Source organism: Equus caballus, chromosome 15 (assembly GCF_041296265.1).
Source record: "Equus caballus isolate H_3958 breed thoroughbred chromosome 15, TB-T2T, whole genome shotgun sequence".
NCBI lineage: Eukaryota > Metazoa > Chordata > Mammalia > Perissodactyla > Equidae > Equus > Equus caballus.
This window is the reverse complement of record NC_091698.1, coordinates 36,810,503-36,827,846: the sequence shown is the minus strand read 5'-3', so window position 1 is coordinate 36,827,846 and position 17,344 is coordinate 36,810,503. Positions and strand designations below refer to the sequence as shown.

Sequence of the window (17,344 nt, the reverse complement as noted above, 5' to 3'; positions counted from 1 at the left end):
CAGAGTATAATTAACTTCGTATGGTAGGATTACTCAGGTTTTCTGGCTGCTAGTCAATGAGAACTCTGTTCCTCATGTTACATAAGCTAAGTCATTGATGTGTGTGTGTTTGTATGTGTAGGTGTGTGTTCTTTCATATACATAGTTTTTTCCCTATTTTTTTATAATTTAGCATTCCCATTGACACTAATAGCCTAGTTTCCATCTATTCTGTTTCAGATGGGCATCACTTAAACTTTATTGCTAACAAACAGAAACTGATAATTATCCTACCCAATGACATCTCTTTCCATAATCACAACCTAGAGTAACTTTCCATGGTATTTAGTTATGCAGTTTATACATCGTGAGTTTATCTAAAAGATATTCAAAATATGCATTCATTAATATACTGACAGGATAATTATTATTTGTGGGTCCAAAACTGGTGGTCCAAATCAAGTGGATCATATATTCAATAATGCAAATTCTTAGAGCTGGAAAGGTCCTAAAAGGTCCAACTCCCTCTGAGACTAGAAAGATTGTGATTTTCTTAAAGTTGCCTAGCTCATAATGAATATCTCTCCATCAGAACTCATGCAGTGTTTCTGCCTATACATTTGACTTCCTACTATACAAAATGACCTTTCATATTCCTGGAGTATGCAATATAGAAAGTGGGAGGGAATTCCTCAAATATTCATACAAAATTAGGGTTGGCAGTGAGATTAGAGTATTCTTCTATTTATTTAATACAGATTTATTGAATATATACTATCTATCAGGCTTACTTCTGAGCTCTGAGGACACAAAGATAAAAAAGAAATGTTCCTTACCCTACAATAAAACATGTTTATTAGAAGAGACACACATACAAACACACAAAAGATTTTTTTTTTTTGAGGAAGATTAACCCTGAGCTAACATCTGCTGCCACTCCTCCTTTTTTTGCTGAGGAAGACTGACCCTGAGCTAACATCCGTGCCCAGCTTCCACTACTTTATATACGGGACGCCTACCATAGCATGGCACTTGCCAAGCGGTGCCATGTCCGTGCCCGGGATCTGAACCGGCAAACCCCAGGCTGCTGAAGCGGAATATGTGAAAAAAACCGCTGCTCCACCGGGCTGGCCCTTACAAAAGATTTTTAAAGCAAAGTTGGATAAGAATTGTAAAAAATGTAGGGACAAAGTTTTTTGAGACTACATAGAAAAGAATAATCAATGCAAGCATCACAGAAGAGGAAAATTTTAAGCTTAGTCTTCTAAAGACGCCATATAGATGATGTAAGATTGTGCCAAAGAGAGACTGAGTAAGGTAATTTTAGGCAAAAGGAAAGCCTGGTCAGAGCTGGAAAACCTTGAAAGAGTATGACATATGCAAGAAATAATTATAAATTAAATGTAACTTGAACCCCCTAGAATAAATGTCGCTAGACCCTCCTGGAATCATCTAGTGTGATAGTAACATAATTTGGGACAAACTGTCTAGAGCCCCACATGCCAGTTTAAAGAGTATAGAGTGCTTAACAAAGTTTTTAATAACAGATAAATGACAGAATGTGTATGTCTTCCTAAGCTTATTTATTCAGAACTTTTGGGTTAAATGTTCTCAGGGTTCGTGTTAGAATTATAAGGGCTTTTCAGAGGACTGAGGCCTTAATCATGTCCACTGCTCCCTGTGGATTTCTTCCCTTCCCCCTGAAGTGACTCCATCATATGCCAGACCATATCTGCACAAAAGTAGGAGACAACTCTCCCCATAAGATGAAGGTACATTCCCTGGTTTTAATATTATATTAGCTTATTCAATTATTCTGGTTCAAAGATGCTCTACTCAGACTTCTGGTGCTTTGATGGTTACATACTGCCAGCCCACCCAATGAACTCAATCTTAAGCTGCTCCCTTGTTAGAAAAACCCCAGCCCTTCTCTGCCCCATCTAATTTCACCACCCTTTGCCACCTGTGATCCACCACCGACAGGTAAGAGATTTCCAAAAAAAACCCTGAAATAAACATAATTCTTTCCCTCACTGCATTTTGTTCTCAGCATAATGATATATGATATGTCTAAGGTACGTTACAGATTTTAAAATGATGGACAAATGAACCAGCATTACAAATATAAAGTGTTGATAGCATGTTCCCTCCTAAAAATTGCTTTTTATATATTGCTATTCTCATTTTGGTGAAAAAGCAACAAAGACCTTGAAGATACAAGGCTTTTTGGAAAATGCACATGTACCTCAGTCACTCATTTTTTCACGTCAGGCTTATTTGTGTAAGGGCACCATGAGGCCAAGTCATCTGGATGTTTAGACAATTGGTTTAATAGTGTCTCTGCCATAGAAGTATTCTTCTCTTTGGGTCTTGATAGTTATAACAGCTATATTTTCACGTGGGCATTAGTGAGACCCCAATTTCAGCAGCAAGGAATAATTTAGACAGCAAGTGATTTCTACTCAATGACTTATTTTCAGAGCTTACACTAATGTTGACAGTGTATCTCAGGACACCCTTCAAGGGAAGTTGTTTTCTATGTGTAACACCAGCTTTTGAAACTGATGTGTGGCAGGGAAAAGCTGTCACTTTTCTAAATAGTTAAGATATAAATGAAATGTTTTTAAAAATCAATCAGTCATATAGATGTTCCAGGCACCACCTTCTCATAATTCCCTTTGTTACTATTTCCCATTTCTTCACTCCATTGATGCAACTCTGCTAATGAAGACTTATATTACCATTTCGGCTCTCAGCCAATCCGTCTGGATACAGTACATTCACAGTTAGGATTTGATTTTATATTAATCCACTTTAAGTCATTCTCTCTGGGCATGCTTTGTAACTAAATGTGGTGACAACCTTAACAAAAACATTAAGAAGTCATCTTAGGTGAGCAAAGTTAGCTTTGAAATCTAAATTCTTGTTTCCCTTGTTACCTCCCTCCCTCCCCAGCTGTAATATTTAATTTTTTCTGCCCATAGGATTCCTCTTGTCAAAATCTTCTCTTCCACTTCTGCTGGGCAGCACATATATTGGCTTAGGACTCAAGTTCTCACTTCAATAACATTTCGCTTCTTCATCAGACTACAGCTCTAGATGAAAGTCTTACATCTGAGATCTAATTCATCTCATGGCCAGTTTCTCCAGATAATAACAATAAATGCAGTATAAGTTCATGCGCCATCTTGTAACAGATTCTCAGAAAGTAAATGCCTTTAAAGTTATCTGTTCTTTGCCTATTAGGCTTATGATTTATATTATTAAACCTCTTGAAAAGGCCTCAATTAAAATTCAAAAGCCTCAATCAAGAGAGCTTGGATTAAACACCTTAACAGGTATTTTTTGATAAGGCTTCACAGAAAATATTTTGCTTCAAATAGCACACTGTGTGGATGTGAAGGGATCAGGCAGTCTGAGAAATAACGGGACCTTGGAGGAGGATGGGAATATATCCAGTGCTATTTAAGCTACTTCACTCTGTTTTCAAAACTAGGATATTGAATTGAAAAAATTGCATATTTGTCATTAACACGGTGACTTCGGTGTTTTCAGAGTACGATATTAGTGTGAAGTATGGAAATTCTGTTACCAGGTGCATAGCATAGTAATAAATTGTGTCAAACATGGTTGGTTGTCTACATTTTAGACATCATCATGGTTAAATTATGACTACTTTTAGGACCAAAAACAGAGAGAGAAAAAGAGTAAAAAGGAAGGAATTAGAATCAAGAATATAATTCAAAATGTCTGATCACAGCATGTGAGTGACTCCTGAATATTCTATTCTCCTATTTCCAGGTCGTTTGAGACTTGTTCCAGTGACGTACACACAGCGTAGGTAAATGAAAAGTTAACCTATTAGGATGAAAAAATTCACCATTTCAGATAACTTTTCTCAATACTTCCTCTTTACTAACAGTTGTTTTCCAGTAGTCATTAAATTTGTCTATAACAAATTTACACACATACGAACATAGACATATACACACAGATGTAAAGGCAGAGACGAAAGTCTGGAGGATTATCAAGGCCATTCATGCAGATGGTGGGGAGGGGCTTGAAATCAAATGTTGGTCTGAGACAACCTCTGCCCATTAGAATCTCAGAGTCAACTTAAGGAGGGATACACAGAAAGGAGGGACCATTGTACAATGGGGGAAAGTGAGATCACTCAAATGAACCAAGGGACATTTTTTCAACTGCTTGAACTATAGTGTCATCATCTATAAATAGGATATTAATATCCACCCTGAAAGATTGTTATGAAAATCAGATAAATTCTATGTAAAGTAATTGACGCTGAATGATAAGTGTTATAAAAGTATCATGAATGACTCTAGACAGGGCATATTTTGATGACAGTTTTAATAGAAGTTCAACATTTTACAGATACACAAACAAATGAGAAATGTGGGCTGGCTTCTTTGGTGCAGAGTGTTTGAGAGAAGACTTGAAGAATAGTCAAAACCAGTTACTACTTCTCTGTTGTAACTTCATCTAGCCTAGCGTTTCTCAAAGTGAGTTTTGTGGAACACTACTCTCCCAGTTTCTATTTATAGATATTCCCTGATTCAAGGTTTCTCTGAACGCAGAAGTTTGGATAGCACTGAAATAAACAACACAAAACAGATACCTTTATAGCAGGTCTTGTCTGAGGTTTTAATTTACACATAAGTACTATGAATGTATGCGTGGTGGTGGGAAAGATGAGTGGGAGAAAGAATATGCAGATTACCAAAACTCATTTTACCATTAAAAAAAATACTACTTTCTAAAAGAAAGTACTAATAAAATTGCATGGTACAACATATATATTTTTCTGTTATTGAGTTAATGATAGGTTACAAACGTAAAATTTCAGTTGTACATCAATACAACATATTTTTGCAGTTTGGGAAATGCTGGTCTACACTTTGCTTCTGGAAAATTTAGCCATGTAGCAGATGACATTGAGTTTGTGTATTTTTTTCTATACTCAAAGATGGCATTTTTGATACATAATATGTAAGTAAAGTCAGAACTTTAAAATGTTGCACTAAGCTATTTAAATCCTTATTCAAAGCTCTCTGACCAACAACAAAGAAAACATAAATCTGAGGGTGGGTACCATCTCTGTTTGAGAGGCTGCAAAATGGGAACTAACCCACCAGAATCAAAAAAAGTCATTAAGATTATTACTTCTAAGCTCAAAAACAGAACCTAGATCAATGATCAGTCTTTGCTATGGATATGGGACTGGGAGGCAGAATAGGGTGCGTGGCAAGTGGAGGCTCATGTGCCACATAATTGCCAACCAGGCAAAGATCTTTCCAAAGGAAGCTGCTATCCATATGCATGACTCAAGGACTACTGATATATTTTTCCTGAAGTAGATATTTCATTTAATTAAGCTGTCAATCTATATCTTATGCAAATATAGTCTCCACTTCTCTGTGCCAGTGAGTACTGAAAAACACTTGAAAGATTGTTCTTAAGGTTTTTTCTCCCTTTCTTTTAATTTAGATGTTTTCCCTGCTATACTGTAGAACTACAAGTATTTTTGTTAAAAAAATGAATCTGCGTGATATTTGAGCTGTTTTGTTTATTAAGTTATTGTTATTGTTTTCTATTGACTTCTGGCGCACACACAATATGAAACAGACAAAAATTTGTATAAACATGAAAACAGTGAAGGGAATATACCCAGGCCTTAAGAACATGTGTTTTATATAGTACTGTGGCTCTTTTTTAGGCTTTTATGATTAAAACAGTGCAACAGTGAAATGTAAAAGAAAGGTGCAAAAAGTTCTAAGAGCATTTTAGGAGGTCACAAGTGGAGAAAGACATGCAAAGGGAAGAGAGACAGTCTTTTTTGAAGATGCAAAGTGCAACAGATGTATCAATATTACACTAGATTACCTTGTCTTGATTCTTTCTTCTCTGTGATTTTGGTAATGCCTATAGTAAATAAGTGATTCACTCACTGCAATTAACAGGTAAAAAAATATAATAATAATTTGAGGCAGCAATTTAACTCAATCAGCTGATGCTGTGCATATCCTTCATTGAGTACTTGTTTTACTATGTCTTCCATAGAATGAAGTAATAGACTGTTTATTTTGGTACCTTGATATTGCTTACGTGTGTATTCTTTGATTCTTTCATTTATTTATCTTGCAAGCAGGGACTATACCAAGTACCAGATCTAGAAAAAAATAGAGTAAAGTATTTGTTTTCATCTTGCCCAGAGTTATAGGAAAAATGCTGCATTGCCATATAAACCTGATGTGCCTTTTCAGATTCCAACCATTTCCCATTTTCTTGCTTTGTTGGTATCCACCTTCAGTAAGTTAACCCTCGTCTTTCAGGTTTGCATGTAACAATATACCATGGGGATGTGGGACCCCACTTCCAGAGTGTCCATCAAAGAATCAGATAATCCCTCTCAGAAATGGGAGGTGTTGTCTCCCCATGTGGTGAACCTCGACCAATGAGAAAAGGAGGCAGGAAGGATCAGGCACATAAATCTCCCCTACTGTAGAGGACTACTTTAAGCAAGACTTCTCGCAACCAGTTCTATGTCCTGCATGTTGCTACACCTGCTGTATCTCATTGCTGCTCACTGTGAAGTGGTGTCCAGGACTGTAAGGAATTACCTGCAGTACATCACGTGATCTGGTGCTTCACTTCTCTTTTTCCCCTCACTTTCACAGCTCTGGGCTTGCACATCCCAAGTATTATTAGCACATTAATCCTTCTCTCCTCCTCTATTTCTAAACAAACATGAGAGCAAAAGGATCTACAAAGGGGCTAAATACCTTAATTACTGTAAATTAGGAAGATAACTATGAAGTGGGAAAACTAAATAGTAAGAAGTGTACCACTTACTGAGTCTCTCCTATGTGCTGAATACTTTAAGTCTAGAGTTTGCAATTTTTTAAATGGCCCTGCAAGAGAAATATTGTTTACATTAGACATTTTATGAAAATGCAGGTCAGATAATATAAACCTGCCAAGGTCATGCAGTTAATATTTAGAATGAGGTTCAAAACTGGGGCTTCCCGTGCCCACAGACAGCGTTGTTTCAGCCCAGTGTTTAAGAGATCTTGGGAGGCTTCTCTGAGGTGTAAAGCTAAGGAATTCATAAGAAAGGAAAAAACCTTCCAATCTGAGGGAATAATATGAACAAAGGGGACTCTATTATGCATCACAACTCGAGGGCTGAAATCACAAGGCTAAAGCTTTTTCTGTTTGCAACTCCACTTGCAATTTCATCATCTCCTGACCACTCCTCTACAAGCATTATCTTTCAGGAAAAACAAAACAGATCTAAATTGAGCAGTAAACCTCGTCTTCCAGTAAATAATAAAGAATGGCTTACTACCACCTGCTGATTTCTTAAATTTTTGCTCAAAGTTTAATTTCATTTTCCTAAGAATACAAGAACATTTACAAAAGTGTAGCCCAGAAAGATTATGTAACCTTTAAAATAATCAAGTTTCTCCCTAGATTTAGAATTGATCTGTAACACAGACACTGACCTGATGGACCAGGGATAAGAAGGAGAGTATGTTGTTCTGGGAATGCCAAGGTTACTGCTGGGAAGACATTTACATGCTGATGAATGATCTGTAGATTGCTGAGCCAGGAAAGTCTCAGAATTGTCAATGCTTGAATAAATAAATAAATGAATAAATAACGAGACTCAGAGGCAATGATTCAGAAAAAAATGGAGCTGGGGAGAACGAAGTAGGACAAGTACAGAATTAAACTATGGGGAAATGGATGAAAAATGGAGTAAAAGGAATTCCTGGCAAAGCCATTCTTTGCTTAAAAGTTTACTTACTGTGTTACTTTTTATTTATTTTGACTTATTTTTGGAGAGGGAGATTATTTGCATCTGGAAAGTTTTTCCTATCATGGAATGACATAGAAAGTACTCTGACTTCCTCTCTTTTGGTTTCTTTTGTTTTAATGTCATTATCTTAGTGGACCTTGTTGATATGCAAATCCACTATCCCAAAGCACAGTAATAGTTTATTAGCATCTAACACATGAGATCGTATTATCTTTATCACATAAAGTATAGTCACATATACACCCTCAGAGCTCAGAGTAAGGTGAGCTGTGATTCCTATGTGAGTGCAGTGGGGAAGGAGAAATCTCATGGAAGCAGACCAAGGTTTAGAGATGCAGAAGTTGCTGGTGGGAAGGCAGATCTCCAAAGTCAGCAAGCTGCACAAAAGTTTGAAGTGTGAGACTGGAATAACTGGACTGACAGAGGATGTGTAAGGTGTCATCCTTGGGCTGTTCAAGTAATTTTTGGCATAAAGCTTTGTATAAAGAAATAATAAAGGTTAAAAGGAGGAGAGGATGAAAAGAAGAGGGAGGAAAAAAGAATAATTTCCTTTGTGTTGCTGCCTCCAGTAATTCTGTAACTATTACATGTTAGTCTATGACTTTGGATAAGTCTCTAACACTCATTATCTCTCATTTCCTCACCTGGAAAATAGAAATGTAATATTTCATATACATTAAAGCAGAGTGCTGGAATAGTTGATACTCAATTCTCTAACTCTCTGAAAGTTATTAAAGATGATGATATATTTGGAAAAGGAAAGAAATGAGTTTAAAGCAGATAGGAGTGTGAATCTTGTCTTTGACTTTCTGGTTGGCTTAACCAGAAAAAGTTATTTAGATGTGTTGTGATATTTTGATTCTATTAAGAATTGACTCAAATGCTACAGCAGATCATAGATTAGACATAGGGAGGAAGCCAGAGCTTAGAGTTATTATTTGAGGATACTGTTTTTAAATAATCTTTCAATAGATAAAACTTTGTTTTATTTTTTACATCTCCTGACATTAATTTTCTTAATTTTTATCTTTCTAAAAACTCCGGTTTGATGAACAATGTCATCATCTTTCTGGCCTCCTCTTCTGCCTTTTCTTTCCTGGATTTAAATAGTTTTAATTTTCTTCTATTATGCTGGAAATCCAGATGGATAAACTTGCAATAGAATCTCCTTTTGAATGCGATATGATAGAAGTATGTTATAACAAGATGCCTGAACTACCAATTGGACATTGCCTTTCTGGATAATTCTAACCTCATGCCACTCTGTCTGCTTGTTCCTGGCACGTGGAGTCTTGGGGATTCTACCACAAAACAAGTCCTAGCAGGCTTACAAAGGCGAGATAGAACACCAGGAAATATTCTGAACCATAGTTACTGACCCATGATCCTTACCACATTTTGGCCCAATCCTTCTCTGTTACCACCATGACTAGTGACTAATATTTGTATGAGCTCATCCCTGAAGTTCCAAGTAACTGTTCCCCTAACCAGACTTTTACAGCTGCCTTTGATCCCTTAACTTCAGCCACTCTAATTCTCTATGATTAGAGGTAGCTTTTGATGCTGATCAATGGTAACCATAAAGCTGATATTATAAGAAAATCTAATCATTGATACCCTTGGTAATTTAGGCAAAGTCTTGGGGAATTAATCCTAGAGGGAATGAAGATCAGTGAGGGATCTAAAGAGAAAGTACAAAATCAAGTTCACATTTTAGAAAGATCTCTCTTGGAACCATGAAAAACATCAAATGAATGTGAAGGTAGGTAGGTTTTTGAAAAAAGTAAAGACGCCAGCTATATGGCTTTTGTGCTACAGTAAGTAAAGAATTAACAGAACACTGTGTTGAAGTTGTGAGAAGTGAAAGAAACAAGAATAAACAAGACACACTGACGTGGTAGAAACAAGAGGAATTAGAGTCTAATTAGCTATGAGAAATGAAGGAGAAAAACGAGCTAAGAATGAGCCTCAGGTTTCTGGATTGAGATAGTTGGTAAATGGGAAAAAATACAAATTTGAACAAAATGTAAGCTTAGTTTTATGTGTAAGGAATGTGATGTTTCTATGGGTAATATAGAAGAAGTTGACAGCATTATGGAAACCAAGAACGGAAAGGGTTGCAGGATGGAAGAGGTAATAGTTTCATAATTTCATAGAATTTACACATCTGAGACATTGCAAGAAGGTCATGTAAGGTGAAGACTGAACATTCCTTATTACATCTCTGTTCATATCCACATTTACCCTTCTTTGAACATTTAGTTGCTGGATCACAGGAATAAAGCAAAACATTATGAGGTAATGCCATGAGATCTATTTTCACAAATTAGCTTCTTCTCAAATAATACAAGCAGCAACAGATTGGAAATTCTGTATTAATTTCTATTTTCTTCTTCTTCTTTTTTTTTTTTGAGGAAGATTAGCCCTGAGTTGAGATCAGCCTCCAATCCTCCTCTTTTTGCTAAGGAAGACTGGCCCTAAGCTAAGATCTGTGCCCATCTTCCTCTACTTGATATGTAGGATGCCTGCCACTGCATGGCTTGATAAGCAGTGCATAGGTCCTCATCTGGAATCTGAACCAGTGAACCCCTGGCTATGGAAGCAGAACATGTGAACTCAATGGCTGTGCCAGCAGGTAAGCCCCTTAATTTCTATTTTTTAATGGTTGTGGAAGAAAAATAAATGGACCTGCTGTCAGGTTTTTTTTTTTTTTTGATCTTCTAACTAAAAATGTATGTATGTATGTATGTGTATATGCATGTATTTATTTGTGCTTAACTCATCCATTTAACAATTTATTCATTCACTCCCAAAAACTAGTGATAACATAACAACTCTAGGATGAGTGTATTTTCAGTCTTGGATGATATTCTTTAATTCCAAGGAGGCACAGTCTTCCATGCATCTTATAATACTAGATCAGGCTGGTAACCATGCTTTAGTCTAGGTTTCTCTGCTTGGCTCAACATGCTCCACTGTCGGTGGTATCGTGTCCTAAACCCAATCCACTTCCTGCGGTCATGTTGTAAGTGAAGTGTAGTACCTCATCAATACCAAATATGTTATTGGGGGGATAACAGGATAACTATATTTGAAGTAGATTGAGCCTTCTCAGGGAGATGTATTGTTCTGTACCAAGCTTCTATTAATAACTGTCCTAAGTCTAGGTTAGCATTGTCCATATAAACTCTGAGCCTACCTTCTTAAAAGCACACAGCTCTTTCCAGAAACTATCCTCCCAACCTTTGGATTCCTCCAAAATCCTTTTGCTTAAACCTTTGCCAAATTCTCCTCTGAATTCTGATAGCGTACTACAGCAGAATCCCCCCAAATATTCCTGTGTCTAGAAAACAGCTGGGCTCCTAGAAAGCTGCTGTGACAGAAAAATACAAGTTGTTCCGAATATCTCTCCAACCTTTCTTCTACAATAATAGGATGTTTTGTCTAGTGCCTGGCTGCTCAGAACAAAGACACCATTTCCAAACCTCCATTGAGTTTGAGGCAGCCTTGTGAATAACTTCTGACCCATTAAATGGAACTGGGAGGATCCTGAGGTGGCTCTCAGAAACCTTCTTTAAAAGAGAGCTGCCTGAGGGCCAGCCCGGTAGCGTAGTGGTTAAGTTCGTGAGCTCTGCTTTGACAGCCTAGGGTTCATGGGTCCAGATCCCGGGCGTGGACCTACACATAGCTCATCAAATCATGCTGTGGTGGTGTCCCATTTACAAACTAGAAGATGATTGGCACAGATGTTAACTCAGGGACAATCTTCCTCACCAAAAAAAAAAAAAGAGAGAGAGAGAGAGAGCTGCCAAGTCTATTTTTTCTTCATCACTACCTTGATCCTGCTATCTGGAATGCATCTGCTACCATCTTGGAATACGAAGGTGAAGATGACATGCTGGAGCTAGTAGCACAGTGTGCTGAAAAGAACCCTGTTCTCCAACAGCTTTGTGGTACAGAACTGCCATCTGAAATGCAAATGCTTTACTACTTTCCTTAATTTATATGAGAAGAAATAAACTGTGATATTTTTATTATGCTACCTACTATTTCATTGTTAATAGTCCTATTACAATACCCTTTGCATGATCTATTTTTCTCTATATGTAAATACATTATGGCTTAAATCTATGTTAGTTACATCTTAGAGCCATAATTCACCAGTATATTTTTTAAATATTAAGTAAAATGTGTGGCCATAACAAATTTAGATTTAATAGAATTATCCCATCTAAATACAAATTGGTTATCAACAAGCATACAAAAGGATAAGGAAATCCAATATTAGCAAACCTATTGATCATCAAATGATTTTTGGAGTTACTGAAAACCTTAAGATTTCTTGAAAAATGATTTCATAACATTTTAATCTAATGATCAGTGTGTTTTTAATTTTAAAATAATAAAGTGTTCCCATATCAAACATAATTTTAATATACACTCTCCATCTTCATTTGGCATATAATTACTTTGAATAATACATTAAAAATAAAATAACTGTAGCATCCACACTGATTCAACTTATTAATTGAAACCCGGAGGAAATAAAATAATCCACAATAGAAAGAGCAGACTATTCAGAAGTTTCTCTTTCTCTCTCTTTCTCCTTCACTTTCAATTTTCCTATGGGCATACAAGTTTGTTTTACATTTACATATTTGGCACTAGTTTAGCATAATAGTTTTTATTTAGTAAATGAGATATTCCACTTTTACTTTCTTGGAGCTGTGAGGAAAGCTTTGCTCATAAACTAACGGGGTTGGGGGGGGACAGTAAGAATTATCCTTGAGTAGAGAGGTTAGTGATTTCAGGCCTTTGGAATGTCCCAAAGAAATGGAATTACCCCATTTCTCAATGTCCTTATCAGTTAATTTACCAACCAGAGGAAATTCGGCTTTAAGAGGAAAATTTAAAGTATTTTCCAGTTAAAATATTGTGAAAGTGAAGGAAAGGACAGGATTTGCAGAAGAACAAGAGAAAAAGTTGCATTAAACATGGCTGGCTTCACAGGCATGTGACCTCTGTTGTTCCACAGGGCCCTGTGCCTGGAGGGGGCTTCTGCTTGGCTGAAGACTCGCTCTTGTCTTTTTGTGTGTGTGTTAGGAAGGTTGGCCCTGAGCTGACAATCTTCCTGTTCTTGCTTGAGGAAGATTGTCACTGAGCTAACATGGGTGAGTGTGGACCAATCTTCTTCTATTTTATGTGGGGTGCTGCCACAGCATGGCTTGACTACTGGCGCTAGGTCCATGCTCAGGATCCGAACCTGCAGACCCCAGACCACCAAAGTGGAGTGCATGAACTTAACTAGCACACCACCGAGTTGGCCCCACTATTGCCTTTTTAATTAAGAGACTCAGATTTTCATTTTTCACTGGGTGCCACAAATATGTATCCAGTTCTGGCATCAACAGTATGTGTGTCTGTCTGTTTGCTTCCTGAAATTTAGTAACATGCTATCTTACAATGGATATTCATATGCCTAGGCTAGACTTCTGACAAGTAGAGACAAAAATAAAGGAAGAGTTTTTAAAACTTTTGTTGTTTTTTGTTTTTTAACACTTTGGTTCAAGGTAATTGACATCAACCAGTCTGTGTGATTTAAAAGGAACACTACTGAGATCACTGAGAACTTAATCACCGCTAAGGAGCCATGGAGAGAAACTGAATTTTGGCCCATGCACATTCTCTTTCATTTTGTGAAACAAATGATGTTCCAAGGGATAAAATTGGTCCCTGCAATTCTTACATAATATCATACATTAACTCAGAAATTGCTTAGCATTAGTTCTTAAAAGGAGTTGTACTTTTTTCTTCACAGCATCATTTTATTGAGGAAAACTAAATAACTCAAATGATATTTTTTAAAAACCGTAATCCAAGTAGCAGCATGAATAAGAACAATGCAAAATCATTTCGTTAATTGCCCCAGTATGTTACATGTTTGGAAGACAGTATCTGTACCTCTAGCATCATGTAAACCCAGTGGGAAGGAAAGATATCCAGACCTGGACAAGTTAATCTTTTATCTAAAAATCAGGCAGAAAAAGGTCCACAAACAGATTAAGTGTTAAAAATCTGCCCTATACTCATTGGCAGCTCTCCTATTTCTAGAGTTGACCTTTAATTAATATATCCTTAATCTTTATTTTCTTGGTTTCTCTATACCTTTTACTAAGTTTTATTGCTCTTATTAACTCTCAATATCTTCGTCATGCATAAGTATTTAACTTGATCCTTCTCTTCCTAGTCATTTGTCACCCCACAGCTCCATTTTGAGACCATAAAGAATCATTTACACAAGAAATTAAATCTCCCTTCTCTGTAGCAACCTGTGTCTATGGGATTGTGAGGGAAAGTGGGATCTAGCATCCTTATGTATTAACTTTTAAACACCTCCTCTGTTATCATTTCAACACTATCTTCTGTGGTGCCTGGTACCCAAGACTTTTCTGAGTCTACAATTGCCCACCTAATCCGATAGGCAGCTGAATGATTTTTTTATTTGCATAGACTGATACTATTCCTTTGTTTACTTTCTAAACAAATATTTGATGTCTTGTCCATTGCCATTTCCTGTCTTCGTTTGTTTCCTGTTTGTTGTTTGTTTTGGATGAGGAGGTTACTTTGTTTCATTTTACTTCCTCTGATGTCATAGCAGGGTGAACGCATGCAGTTATTTCACTGTGTTTAACTGGTCATTGTGGAGCTTCACCCTGGCCCTAGACACCTTTCAACTTAAATCAATAATCTACTCCTCCTGGCATGGAAATGAAATATAATTCACGCTGTTGATCGTTCTGACTGATCTCTCTCTCTCTCTCTCTGTCACTGCCCCTAGTCTAAAGAATGTCATCTGATTCCAATTGCTTTTTTTTTTCAATTCTGCTACTCCTGATCTTGTATTAATTAGACATACCAATGTCAGCACAATTATCACAGGTACCACCCTCAGTTTCATCATGATCATCATCATCTTCACATTATCAACTCTCCAAAATATTTAGAACATATTGAGTTAAGCTTACTATTTACCATACACTAGACTAAGTGCTTTATATTGGAACCTCACAAAAACATAGTGAGATATGTGTCGTTATCACAGTCATTTTACACATGAGAAAACTAAGGCAGGAAAGCTGAAATAAAATTTCCAAGGTTACATAATTAGAAAGTGGCAGTGCTTCTATATGAACTTGCGTCTGCTTGGATATTATATTTTGTTCTTAAAATATATTTTGTTGGGGCTGACCCCATGGTGTAGTGGTTAAGTCTGTGCACTCCACTTTGGTGGCGCGGGGTTAGCAGGTTCAGATCCTGGGTGTGGACCTAGCACCACTCATCAAGCCATGCTGTGGCAGCATCTCACATAAAATAGAGGAAGTTTGGCACAGATGTTAGCTTAGCAGCAATCTTCCTCAAGCAAAAAGAGGAAGATTGGCAACAGATGTTAGCTCAGGGGCAATCTTTCTCACAAAATATATACATACTTTGTTATTGTGATAAGAATAAAGTGTTCTGATAGGAATAAAATACATCAATTCATTTTGATAAGAATTTTGATAGAAATAAAGTACATCAATTTAACTGTTTAGAGTTTTTGCATCTACTAAAATCAGTATTTCCTTTGTAATAGGGAAGTAGCATAGGAGTTCCATTTGGCTCAAAACTATCACATATATCATTGATCTTACATAAGCATTACCTTAAAAGAGATTTTAAATTAGGATAAGCTTGAAGGTAAGATTCCCAAATTGGTTCTATTTGGCTTTATGGATACATTTATTTATTTTATAGTTCTCAGTATGGTAGACACCTCAAGGCACCTAAAACAACATTTGATTGTCAATGAAAGCAGCCTAACCAATAGTCTGTTCTTGCAATGGGTGAAGATAAGTTGAAAAGATGGCATCATGTAGTATGCTAATAACCATAAAACAGACTACCTTGTAGTTGAAATGTTAGAGATCAGTGAGGATTTTGTTCTTTCTCTTTTGATTTTTACAGTATAGTCTCAAATATCTGGGAGTTAGCATCTCACAGCACCACATGTAAATTGATTATCCAATTGAGAGATCTGAACATGAGGTTTTATGAGAAAACATAGTTAAAAGAAAAGAGTTAACATATAGCTCAAAACAAAGTAAATAGGGTCACGTTTGTATGCTTCAACTGTTTAAACATAGTCATGAAAAGGTTGTGGTTTGCCCTAGACAGTAGAAACACAACCAACAGGATGACTTGGCAGACATATTTGGGGTAAAATCAGGAAGAACTGACTAACGTTTAGAGATTTCCAATAATCAAGTAATTATCTATCTGTGACAGAAAGTATCAAGTGGAGACTTACGGTCATTTGTCAGGGATATTTGAGTATGAATTCCTCCTTTGGGTGGATGAATAGAATAGAGTCTCTCAGAGGTTTCTGCAAAGACTAAGATTCTATGATTGTATTCTCTCATTTCTCCCAGTGTTCTAAGGGCGAGCTGCCATCACAAGACTGGGACGTTGGCTCCTCCAGCAGCTCTGTGCGCGCGCGGAGAATAGCGGAAGGAGACGTGAGGAGAATCCTCGGGCCGAAATACAATAGGATTCAAGGAAAGTCTGAAGGGCGGACCTGCCCTGAATATGAAACGACCAAAATCAGGTTATGCCCTTTTTCTGTGCTCACTTCCCAGCTGCTTTTTGAGCCTAGTGGGCCGTCTGTAGGCAGGTTATTTTGCTCAGCATGTGCGTACTTCCCTGCAAATTCTTTCTTTCTTTTAAAGCAGCAGTCACTGCCGGGAATGAAAATCTATTTGCATGGTACCGTGCCTGCACATTGTAGTTCATTGGACAATAAGCCTCACTGAGACATCCATTTGAAATCTTAACCCAGGAGCTCTGCTGCGTTCCTACATTATGGCAATGGGTCTGCAGGAAGGAATTTTATTTGATCATGATTTTAAATTTATCACTCATTACTTTGGATAAGTAAATGCAGCATTAATTTGAATCAAATAATAAAACTATTCCCAAGGTTATGAGAGTTTTGACACTGCCAGAATAAAACATTTCTCTTAATGTGCTGACCACTACTTACGCCATAATAGTACTCTTCCTAACGCTAGTTGAACTAGTTGGAAGTACTCTATTATTTTCACTAAGGCTGGATCTCTGCCTAGAATACATATCAAATGCCTCCAGCTTTGTAGTGCTTAGGAATGAATGTTGCTTAGGAGAAAAAAAAATTGTCATCGAATACAAACAAACCAAAACTGCAGTTAATTTCAGGGACAAAATAATAAATAATAATTCTTGGCAGCAAATAGACTAAAACTTTCAAAAGCATACGTTCAAAAATAAGAAAAAATATGTCAGTGACTCCTAGAGTATGACTAACATGACAATAAAGAATGAAGTCTAAACTATGCTATTTGAAGTAAAATACTTTTTAATTCAAGAGTTTAGGGAATAGAACAAGATGAGGTAGAATTAAGGAAGGGACAGGAGAAATGACATTTCTTCAGGAAATGTTCAAATATAAAA

The 17,344-nt window shown here is 36.8% G+C and overlaps 1 long non-coding RNA gene across 2 annotated transcripts; it reads right to left on the bottom strand.

Annotated features, from left to right (window-relative positions):
- Positions 1-4,330: 4,330 nt before the first annotated feature.
- LOC111768200 (uncharacterized) lies at positions 4,331-16,267 on the bottom strand. 2 transcript variants are annotated; one of them, XR_002800379.2, is made up of 4 exons: positions 16,167-16,267; positions 6,850-6,908; positions 6,088-6,166; positions 4,331-4,588 (listed from the first exon to the last, which is right to left on the bottom strand). It is a non-coding gene; the product is annotated as an uncharacterized lncRNA (long non-coding RNA). The 2 variants fall into 2 exon arrangements; XR_002800378.2 differs by having other exon boundaries at positions 6,103-6,166.
- Positions 16,268-17,344: the final 1,077 nt, after the last annotated feature.